The sequence below is a fragment of the Rhinopithecus bieti genome, unplaced genomic scaffold, assembly GCF_001698545.2.
Source record: "Rhinopithecus bieti isolate Rb0 unplaced genomic scaffold, ASM169854v2 scaffold_45455, whole genome shotgun sequence".
Taxonomy (NCBI): Eukaryota; Metazoa; Chordata; class Mammalia; order Primates; family Cercopithecidae; genus Rhinopithecus; species Rhinopithecus bieti.
In genome coordinates, this window is record NW_016818058.1 from 3,210 (window position 1) to 14,301 (window position 11,092).

Sequence of the window (11,092 nt, forward strand, 5' to 3'; positions counted from 1 at the left end):
AAAAAAAAAAAAAAAAAAGTGGACAGAAAGAATAACCATAGACAATTCAGGACAAGTGGTTACTCTAGGGAGGCATGGGAGACCTAAAAAGAGATTCAAATGGTATCAGAAATTCATTATTTCACACATACACATCACACACACTTTTTAAATTACCAAGCATGGCATACATTCAGCAAATAGTTATTGAATTCCTAGTCTGTGCTAGGCAATATTCTAGGTGCCTAGAATGATTATATGAAGAAAATAGATTTAAAATTTTTGTACTTTTGAAACTGACATTCTCATGGGGAAGACCTCACATACAATGAATCTATAAATAGGAAACATATGTATACATGATGCTGTCTGACAGGCAAGACCCAAAGCAGGAAAGCAGGTCCAGTGTCCTGGGTGATGAGAAGATAGGGAAAGTCTACAGAAGCAGCAAAAAGACGAGGCCTGAGACCCAAAGGCAGGGTCTTTAGAGAGGGAGTGAGGCTGGCAGAAGCGCAATCATGAGGGGCGAGGACCCTGTCCTGGGTGGGCCTGGGCTCAGAGGGAGGCAGGGAAGAGGATGACAAGCACTCAGAGGGCTGCAGTCCCCTGGAGCTCAGTCCGAGCAGGGAACACTCAGGACCTGGCGGGTCTGCTGAGCCCTGAGTCCCACAAGGCTCGGTGGAGGGATGTGCAGGAGGTGAGGTGAGGTCTCACGAAGGGACAGGCCAGGCCAAATGTGGCGACGGATGAGCTGGGAGTCCTGGCTTCTTAGACAAAGGGGAGAGAGATAAAGGCCACACAGGATCCCTGCCAACAGGCTCAAAGTGGACAGTGCAGTTTGTGTCTACTCATCTTGTCTAATGGTGGGTAGAGGCCAAGGATGCTGCTGAACATCGTACGATGCAGACAGAGAGTGCTGTGGAGTCTTACTGTCTACTACCAAATTTCCAGACCCCTCTTTACTCTCGTTTAACGATGGTGTGAATGCAAGGGAAGCCTCCACACACAATGTAAATACAATGAAACCCAGTCACCCAGAACTTCCCACCCAGCCTAGGAAGCTGAATGCGCCTGGATTATAACCTTCTATTGCAGCCCAAAAGTATCTGTTTTCGGCCATCTTTATGCCCTCTGGTGCTCAGCACTGTCTTTGACACCTAGAAGATTCTCAAAATGCATCTGTGGAACTAAACTGTCAATGTCCTGATGACGACTGGGAAAGCGGTCAGCTCGGAACATGCTTCTGCCCTTAGGAAAGTGCAAATCTGACTGACATGAGATGATGATCATGGGAGATGCATTTAGTTTCACACAAGTGGAGCACAGGAGGACCTCTGCAGAACACCACCTTTTTAAGTGTCAGAAGAAAGGGAAAACCAAGGCAGGTGGGACGGTCAAGGGCGGGTCTTCTGGAGGAATCAGGTATTGAGCCTGTAAAAGATGTGGTCTCTGTGGTCAAATGACCCAGCAGGTCTTCACTTTAGGAATTTGGTTTTTCTCCTGTGCCCACCTGGCCTTCCCTTAACTTTCAAAGGTGCTGACTGGCTCCAGGGAAATCTGAGACACTGGTATCTGGTAACCAGATTCACCTTAAATAAATGTGTGCTTCTAGTAGGGGTGTATGTTCCACACTGCTACAGGTTTAAATTAAGGTTAAGGCCAGCCGCAGTGGCTCACACCTGTAATCCCAGCACTTCAGGTGGCCGAGGCGGGAGGATGGCCTGAGGTCAGGAGTTGAAATCTAGCCTGGCCAACACGGTGAAACCTCATCTCTATAAAAATACAAAACTCAGCTGGGCATGATGGCGGGTACCCGTAATCCCAGCTACTGAGGAAGCTGAGGCAGGAGAATAACTTGAACTCGGGAGGTGAAGGTTGCAGTGAGCCGATAACACGTCACTACACTCCAGCCTGGATGACAGAGTGAGACTCTGTCTCAAATAAATAAATTAATTAACTAATTAACATTAGTTATCAGAGGCAAGGCGGACTCTTTGCAAAGCTTTGAATTAACTTTGTCTTCAAGACACAGCTGTCCCTTGAACACCATGGGTTTGAACTATGCAGACCCACTTATAAGTGAATTTCCTTTTCCTCTGCCATTTGAGAGAGCAAGAACAATCCCTTATCCTCCTCCTCAGTCTACTCAATGTGAATAATGAGGATGATGACCTTTATGATGACCCACTTCCACTTAAAGAGTAATAAACATATTTTCTTTTCCTCATGATTTTCCTAGTAAAAGGTTTTCTCTAGCTTATTGTAAATATACAATATATAATACATAGAGCATACAAAATATGTGTTACTGACCATTCATATCGTCAATAAGGCTTCTAGTCAATAGGAGACTATCAGTAGTTAACTTTTTGGAGAGTAAAGTTAGATGTAGATCTTCGACTGCTTGGGATTGGGGGCTGGCGCCCCTGGGCCCTGCATTGTTCAAGGGTCCACTATGCTCCTGCCTTCCCTCTCAGTGCCCTCCTCTCCCTCCCCTCATCTTGTGCCCTGCCTCTGTCTCTTCCTAAAAGATCAGGTTTTCCATCTGTTTCCCTGATAGGAGGTGTTCGTTTCTGGAGCATTAGCTGAATAAGTTAGAGATTAAAACTCAACTATAAAAAACGCAGACATAAAACATGTAAGCTTCATGTTTCTCCTTGGCTCTCTCTGGAAAGATCACACCCTTCCTGGCCTTTCCGTCTCTGTTTCCCGTACATCACCTGATGCCTCCCTGGCCTTCTCCCAGCCCTTACCTGGACTCGGGTCCACAGGAACATCTGGAATCTTGGAGCCAGGGCGGCGCCAGTGGCAGGGCTCCTTCCCTTGTTCAATCTGGGAGAGGACCTCGGGCTTGGAGATGGCGTAGTCTGAGGAAAGACAGAAGGTTAGTTTTTGTCACATTCCAGTCAGAGCTGGGGACACTCAGCTGGGAAAACCAACAATGGTTTAGAAATGAAATCTCTTGATTGTCACAGAGCAGGAACTTTCAAACACAGGCAATTTGGCTCCGCAGGGGCATTTGGCAAAGTCTGGAGACAGTTCTGGTTGTCGTGCCCAGGGCTGGGGGAAAGGTGATTGGCATCTGGACGGCAGCGGCCAGGAAATGCTGCTGAGCATCCTATGATGCAGAGGATGGCCCCTGACACACAGAATCACCTGGTCCCAAATGTCAGCAGTGCCAGGGTGAAGAAACTGCTGCAGAGCACGCACGTTAAACAGCAGTGCACTTGTGCTGACAAAACATAACCTCACATCTGCACCTGCTCCTGTCCTCTCTAACAGGCCTCGCTGCCCTCGGCTCCAGGGTCACACAGAAACCATCGGGAAGAGGAAATCAGCCCAGGAAGAAACAGAGTGCAGGCCCTTCCTGGGCAGAATCAAATAAGGAGAGCAGCAGTAGCCCCACAGGCTGAGGGAAGCAAGGTTCTGAGGCATGAAGAAAATGTCTGCTGCAAGCAGCACCGTCTGCCCATGTTCTCCACTGACCTCGAGGCACGTCGCCATAAGAGCCACGCATGTTTGTAGGAGAAGACTGAAAGAAAGAGTCTTTCTCTAATGTGAGTCGATTACATACTGGATCTGAGAGCAGGAGGGGTCTTCCCTGCTCCAAGTCAGCACCAATAGAAAGGTCCACATCCCAGGCCTGTGTAGGAGAGAAGTCACTGCCATTCCCAGCCTGGCATTCTGGGGCCCTGCGCACAGGGCGAAGGGAGCTTCTAACTCCATCACCCAGGGCTCATCTTTCACAGGAGGCAACAACTTTCAAGGTCAACGTTTCTGGTGATTTACATATCACTGTCATGAAAACAACTACATGGAGAGAGAAGTACAGGGACTTCCAAAATCCCATAATGAGTGTCAGGCCTTACCCAGGGAGACCAGCGTCTCACAGCTGCCCCTCACCACATGCCTGTAGAGCTCCTTCTGCCAGTCCTCCAGCTTGCCCCACTCCTGCTCAGAGAACTACACAGCCACATCATCAGAGGCCACGGGCACCTGAAACCACAAGTGTCACACTCGCTCACCCACATGCTCACAGTCTCGGCCCCATGGCCTCCCCAACCCCAGGGCTCCCCAGGGCGACCCCTTGGGGGGACTCCCCTTGCTGACCAGGGGGCAGCCGCAGAATGCGGAAGTTCCTGGTGCACAGCAGGTTTCCACATTCCCAGCTGCCTCTGCAGCAGCCGTACTCCTGCAAGCAGAGTCCCCGCCACAGCCCATTTGTCTCCAGCTGGTTCCTGAACTCTCGGCTGTCTTCTCACAGTCGCCAGCTTACTTCTTGGCCATGCCTGTTTGCCCTTCTGGGAGAGCAGGCGAGCACCTGCCATTGCAGTCTTCTCTCCTTGCATGCATGTTAGGTGCAATTGTCCACGGAGAAATCTTCAAAAAAACAAGAGAGAAACTGGCATCATTCATTCCATCCATGTTCTTCACTGAGCCCCTCTTTCCCTAGGCACGGGGAGCTGGGCTGGAGCCCATATTTGGACAAGTGGGGGCTATCCTGTACCACATGCCAGACCTCAGGCTGGCATCTACCTGTTTGGGTATGTTAGGTCTATGTCTGGGTAGATGCCTTTACTCCAGGTCTCTGCAGCACAGTGCAGACCCTTATCATGGCACTTCCCACTCTACAATTTCCTACCCACGCCTACACTGTGGTCTCTCTGAACATGGTACTGCATCTTTTCACACCACAGTCCTTGACACATGCCAGGCACTTGGTGCAGTCTTGCTATGTAAAAGTGACTTATCATTGCTAGGGCATTTTAGTGGAGAAATGGTAAACCACACATTTGCTAGAGCCCAGTCTGGACCTCCCGTCATGATTACACAGGAACTGTCTACAGATGATGACACAGCAAAAAAACAAGCTGGTTCACCGAAACGGCACAAACAAGAGTATGGCTCAATTTCTTTTTTTTTTAAACAAAAAGCATCTTATGTCCCCTTTTAATGAACATAAAAATCAGGCCGGGCACCGTGGCTCATGCCTGTAATCCCAGCACTTTGGAGGGCTAAGGCAGGCAGATCATGAGGTCAGCAGTTTGAGACCAGCCTGGCCAACATGGTGAAACCCCATCTCTACTAAAGATACAAAAAATTAGCTGGGCGTGGTGGCACATGCCTGTAATCCCAGCTACTCGGGAGGCTGGGGCAGGAAAATTGCTTGATCCCATGAGGCGGAGGTTGCAGTGAGCCAAGATCATGCCACTATGTTCCAGCTTGGGCAACAGGGTGAGACTCTGTCAAAATAAAAAAAAATAAAAACATTAAAAAAAACAAACATAAAAATCGACCATAAAAATCGACCAGGCACAGTGGCTCACACCTGTAATCCCACCACTTTGGGAGGCCAAGGTGGGCTGATCACGAAGTCAGGAGTTTGAGACCAGCCTGGCCAACACAGTGAAACCCTGTCTCTATAAAAATACAAAAAATTAGCCGGGCGTGGTGGCCCATGCCTGTAATCCCAGCTACTCAGGAGGCTGATGCAGGAGAATTGCTTGGACCTGGGAGGCAGAGGTTGCAGTGAGCTGAAGGTTGTAGTGAGCCGAGACCGTGGCACAGCACACTAGCCTGGCCAACAGAGCAAGACTCTGTCTCAAAAAAAAAAAAAAAAATTACAACTAAATAAATAAACATAAAATCTAATAGCCAGTTCCTCTTCCCCAGGATAGTCTCATTTTGTCCTCTTCCCATCTGCCCCTCCACACTAGCTAAAATCCCCATGACATCAAATCTCCAACAGTACAGAGTTTTTTTGACACTGCATGAGCCCTACAAGATTCTTTCTCTTTCCCAAGTCCCACCCGCTCAAGGTAAAAATGATGGCCTCGATCATTTTCGTAGCTGTACCAGGAGCAGTGACATACCCTGCAGTCTGGTCAGGAAAACAGACATATGCCACAAAGTTAGACTTGTATATGCGCAGCAACCATTTAATTAGAGACGAGGGACTTCCCTGTCATTGGGCCTATCAGTGACTGGCAGCTGGGGATAAGAATGAGCACATTTTGCCTTGGTGGGGAGCTGGACTGCTTGAGCCACCCACATCTGAAAGTGGGATCTACAGGGCAGAGAGGAGCTCCCAGTATCTATGCCCAAGGATCAATGCCTCTTTACAACAATATGCAAAATAATGCCTGAACAAAAGGTTGGTGACTACTAGAAACCAGTGTGGATTCACTTAGAGAAAGTCACTGAGAACTAGGATGCGGATGGACACCTCAAAAAATAGAGACAAAAGGAGAGTTTGAGCAGAGGCAGAAAAAAACTTGTCCAGGAAAGTGCTGAAGAGATTGTCTGGCTGTTTGGTGGGAAGCAGGACCCAAAGAAGGCAGGACTCTAAGGGGTCTTTAAGGCTGGGAGGTTCTGGACAAAGTGAACTGTTTCCAGGCGAAAACCCCAATATGGGTGGGAGTCTTCCTCTCAAGGAGTAGGTGGTCTGGGCTTGAGTCTGCCCTCCACCTAGGGCCACTGTTCCTTCCCTCACCTCTCCTTTCTCAGATCAATCCCTGCCACGTGATCCCAGATGCCAAGAGTTTACTCCAGAAGCATCCTTGCACCTCGTCACCAGCTCCCCATCCACCAAAATCCTGCCCACCCTCCACGTGCATTATTACGGTCTTGGTATGAAAGGTACTACCTGTATAAAATATTAGTCTTTTAATATGGACAACAGGGTGCACGGTTTTCTTACAATTCTGATGGGGCCAGGAAGCCCTGTGCAAGGCCTTCACACTATGTGGTGGGAGGTGGCGACTGTGCGCTGCCCATTCCAGCCCAGCTTCTTACTGTCTGGTGGATGGAATATGCAGGGCTGTCCTTAGATTCCCGCCAGGGGAGCCGAAACTCTGCTTGAGAGGAGCTGATGGTAAGAGGAGCGGGATCCCTCACCCACTGCCCACCTGCAGGATGAAGTCCAGCCATGCAGGCCCCTTCCTAGTCTCTCTCTGCAGACTCCTTTCCCACTGCCTCCAAACCAAAACCATCTTCTCCAGGTTCATGGACTCCTTTCTGTTCCTGAACACGTCCTGCACCGTCCCGTCTCTCTGTGCCTTTGCCCAGGCACTCCTCCCTCCCTGAAAGCACCACGGGTCTAGCTGGGCCTGAAATCCTAGCCTTCCTTAAAAGCCTGGCTCAAATCACAGAGGCGCAGAACAGTGGTACCAGGTGGACCCCTGACGCTCCTCCCCCTGGAGCCCACCACAAGCTTCCACCTGGGCGCCAGCACTCACCCCTTTCTGTTTTACACGATTATTGCCCACGTACCTCTGTTTGGTCCTTGAACACACAGAGTCATTGTGCGTCTTTTCGCACTTTCCACCAAGGTAATCCTGGACAAGTTAATTTCTCTAGGCCCTGGGTTTTTCTTTTGTATGACAGAGGTTAACACCAGTTATCTCTTCCAGGAGGAAGCGCGGTCGCACATCCCCGCCTGCAGGCCGGGAGGCGAACCCACCCCCACAGGCTTGCTGTGAAGACAGACTAACGCCTCAACAGGGCTTGGCGCAGTGTCTGCCTCTACACTCGGGAGCGCCTCTTTTTTGCCCTGACCACAGGGAGGTGGGCACGTAGTGGGTGTCGGTGTAAACGGATTTGAAGCCAGCCACTCCCGAGGTGCCACCAGGCCACTGTGGTATCCTGGGGGAGGGACCCACAGGCCGAACGTCAGGCAGAGAAAGGAGCGCGGGTGGGGGGCTTGCAGATGGAGGGGACAGTGGCTGGGGAGGGGCCAGGGAGTCCCAAGGAACGCATCGTGCTGCGGCTCCCGGCGTGCGGACAACCGTTCAGCCAGCGCTTGGGCTCCGCTCGGAGTAGGGGGCCCGGCCGTCGGGCGCCGTAGGGCCCCCGCGGACCCCACGCCCCGTTCGCCGGAGCCTCAGGCCCGGTGGTCCGGCCTGGCCCCCGGAACCACTCTCCAGGGCTTGCGGCACCGTGTGCCGGGGTCCAGGCCGCGAGTCTATGCGCGCGAGGAGTCGCCCTTACGGGAGCTGCGACCGCCTCGGCCGAGGCCCTGCTGTCCCGCCCGGCCGGAAGACGTCGCTGCTGTCGGGCCCGGCCGTCCGGTGCTCTCCGCAGGCGGCACCCGCCCGGCCCTGCCTCCACTGCCGATACTCCCTGGTTGCCCATGCTCAGCACCACCTGCAGTGGCAGGCGGGGCCTCCGTCACTGCCCCGCCGGTGCACACTGCATCCTGGGAGCAGGTGCCGCGGCTCGGCCAACCGAGGCCCGTGAGGCTTCCAGGAGGAAGCGCGGGCCGCACAGCCCCACCTGCAGGCCGGGAGGCGAACCGCAGGCGCGGCGCCCGCCAGCCTGCAACCTGGACGCGCACCACGAACCGGAGCTGACCCCGTGACCCCGGCCCCCACGGCCAAACACGCTCACGCAGTCACTGCGCTGGCCCCGCAGCCCGGCCCGAGGGACTCAGTTACCGAAAGGGTCCCCTTCATGGAACCAGCCTGGCCGCGCCCGCGTGGGAGCAGGGGCCTCTGAGCAGGACGCCCCCAAGGTGACGGTGGCCAGGGCGGCGCCCTCGCCCCGCGGGGCCTGGCGCGCCCTGGTTGGCACTTCTGTAGCCTGAGGTCCTTAGCCTAGAGGTTTGGGCTATTTTCGGAGGGCCACGGTAACTCACGCCCATCTGTGTTTGAAATGGAATTAAAACTTCCAACAATAAGAATATAGTTCGATAAACCCGGTTAGGCAGCCACTTAGCATTTTCTATAATGTGTTTGTTATAGTTAATATATGTTAATGGCATGAGCATGGAACGCAATGCACTCAATGAAAATTATTTTGGGGAAGAACTTGGTATGGACAGATGTTCATGATATTTTAAGAGAAAAAGCATGTCCAGAACGACATGCTTTTGTTAATTTTAAAACAATCTGACAATGTACGTAGCGTTATATTCTGTCTACGTGTGTAATGCACTGTGTACGTCATATATATGACATATGTAGCATTATATACTGTGTACGTGTATAATTATAGGTCTGAAAAATTTGGAAGCATATATATCAACATGACCTAAGAAGTTTTCTTTAATAGACCAGGGACTGTTAACGCATTTTTCTAACTTTTCCAATTCATCTTTTATTTTCAATAACAAGGATAGTATTATTAAACAAGGAGAGAAAAATAAAAATTTAAATGTCCTGAAGAGGCGAACCAAAGCAGGGGAAGGAGGGCGCCTTGGATGGGACCCCCCACATTACAGAGGCGCATTGCCTTTCAGATTCCCGGGCTGAGTGGGGCTCTTTCCAGCTGGGGAAGCTGCTCCACGTGGTGCGGAGTCTATGGGGCTTGCCAGGCCTAGGGACCAGGATCTGAACATTTTCCCCTAGTTTCTCTTCATCAGCGTGGGCTGAACATACATCTCGGGCATCATCCGGGTTGCATTCTTGTTTATGTATAAAAATGGAATTGCCCCAGGAGTCTTGTGGGGGAAGACCTTACTCATAGTGGTGCCAATGCTCCTGCATCTGACTTCTTCAGGTCACGGGCACAATGTAGCTGTTCTATGATGCCTCTCATCTCTGGGCGATTGTCCCTCAAATGCGGGGTTTAGAGATTTCCTGCCTGGAGCCCTTGGCATCGTTTGGTCTTTTGGAGTAAATCCTGCAAAAGGTAAAATCACCCTACTCATCCCATCAGCTGTAGGAGAATGTCCCCGGACCTGCACCCAGGGTTTTTCCTGTTTTTTCCCTTCAGCTCTTCCACGTGATTCCCTCCCCTCTCAAGTAACACATCTCCTCTGCTACGGGTGGATCCATGTTTTATGGGTCTGAAGCTTGTGTAATCTGGGAGAACATTATTAACAAAAAGCCTCATAAAATTACAAATGTAGAAGGAAGCACAGAGCTGGTGCAGGCGAGGCACTCTGAAGCTTCCTTAGCTTCACTGTAATGTCCTGGATTAAAAAAAAAAAAAAGCCAGCAGGGACATCAAACATTCCCAAGTCTTGTCTAGGCTGGGGCATGTGCACCAGGGATGTTGTAGGGGGAACTGGGATTCAGGAGACCTGTCAGTTCTGTCATTAACCAGTCGAGATCCTTGGGCAAGTCAGTCAGCCCTTGCCTCATATGTAAAGTGAGGAGATTGGCCTAGATCATTCTGCAAATGTCCCTGAGTCCAGCCTGCCTTTTACCACTTGATAGGGGACCCAACAGAAGACCACTGCTTCCACTCTCACTGTGGCCTATTTGCCACATGCACTCTGCATGATAATTTACTTCTATTATCAAGGCCACCATGTGTTGATCAGTCCCTATCATGGTGCCTGGAAGAGCTACTCCCGGACGGCCTTTGAAAAGGGGGTTTATTCCTATTTGAGGACACTGAGGTGTTATCTCCATGGCAATATGGCCCCTAGGGGAACTAGTGCTTTCATGGTATGTCAGAGAGGACATGAGCAGTGGGGCAAATGGCAGTCTGGACTTAAGTGACCATCTGTGTGTCCCTTGAAAGAATTTAATGTCATCATAGAAATCACTGGGTAAGTCAATGTTTTCCAAGGCTCTCGGGCCAGGACCAGAGAGGGGTGGCTCACTGTTGGCTGCCTTCTGAGAAGGTTGCCAGGGCTACCAGGTGAAGGCTTCTAGGTAAAGGAGAAAATTCCAGTAGGGGGCAAACACAGTTTGCAGAACAAACAGTTTACCAGCTCTGAGAAAACAGCAAAGGTGGATCCTTGGCACAGCCGAGGAGGTGAGAAGGAGCTAACCCAAGTGTTACTCTAAGAAGTGTTCCTTCTAAATGGAACAGGGCTCTGCTCGCCATCACAAAAGGTCAAGTGGGAGGCTGGACATAGTGGTTCATGCCTGTCATCCCAGCACTTTGGGAGGCCAAGGCAGGAGGATTGCTTGAGGCCAGGAATTTGAGGCCAGCCTCGGCAACATAGTGAGATATCTTCTCTACAAAAAATAAAATAAAAAAAAATATTAGCTGGGTATGGTGACACACACCTGTGGTCCCAACTATTTGGGAAGCTGAGATGGGAGGATTGCTTGAGCCCAGGATTTGGAGGCTGCAGTGAGCTACAATTGTTTCACTGCACTCCCAGCCTGGGCAACAGAACAATACCCTATCACTAAAAAAAAAAAAAAAAAAAAAA

The 11,092-nt window shown here is 50.8% G+C and overlaps 1 pseudogene; it reads right to left on the minus strand.

Moving 5' to 3' along the window:
• Nucleotides 1–1,891: 1,891 nt before the first annotated feature.
• Nucleotides 1,892–4,332, minus strand: LOC108518308 (zinc finger protein 746-like; annotated as a pseudogene).
• Nucleotides 4,333–11,092: the final 6,760 nt, after the last annotated feature.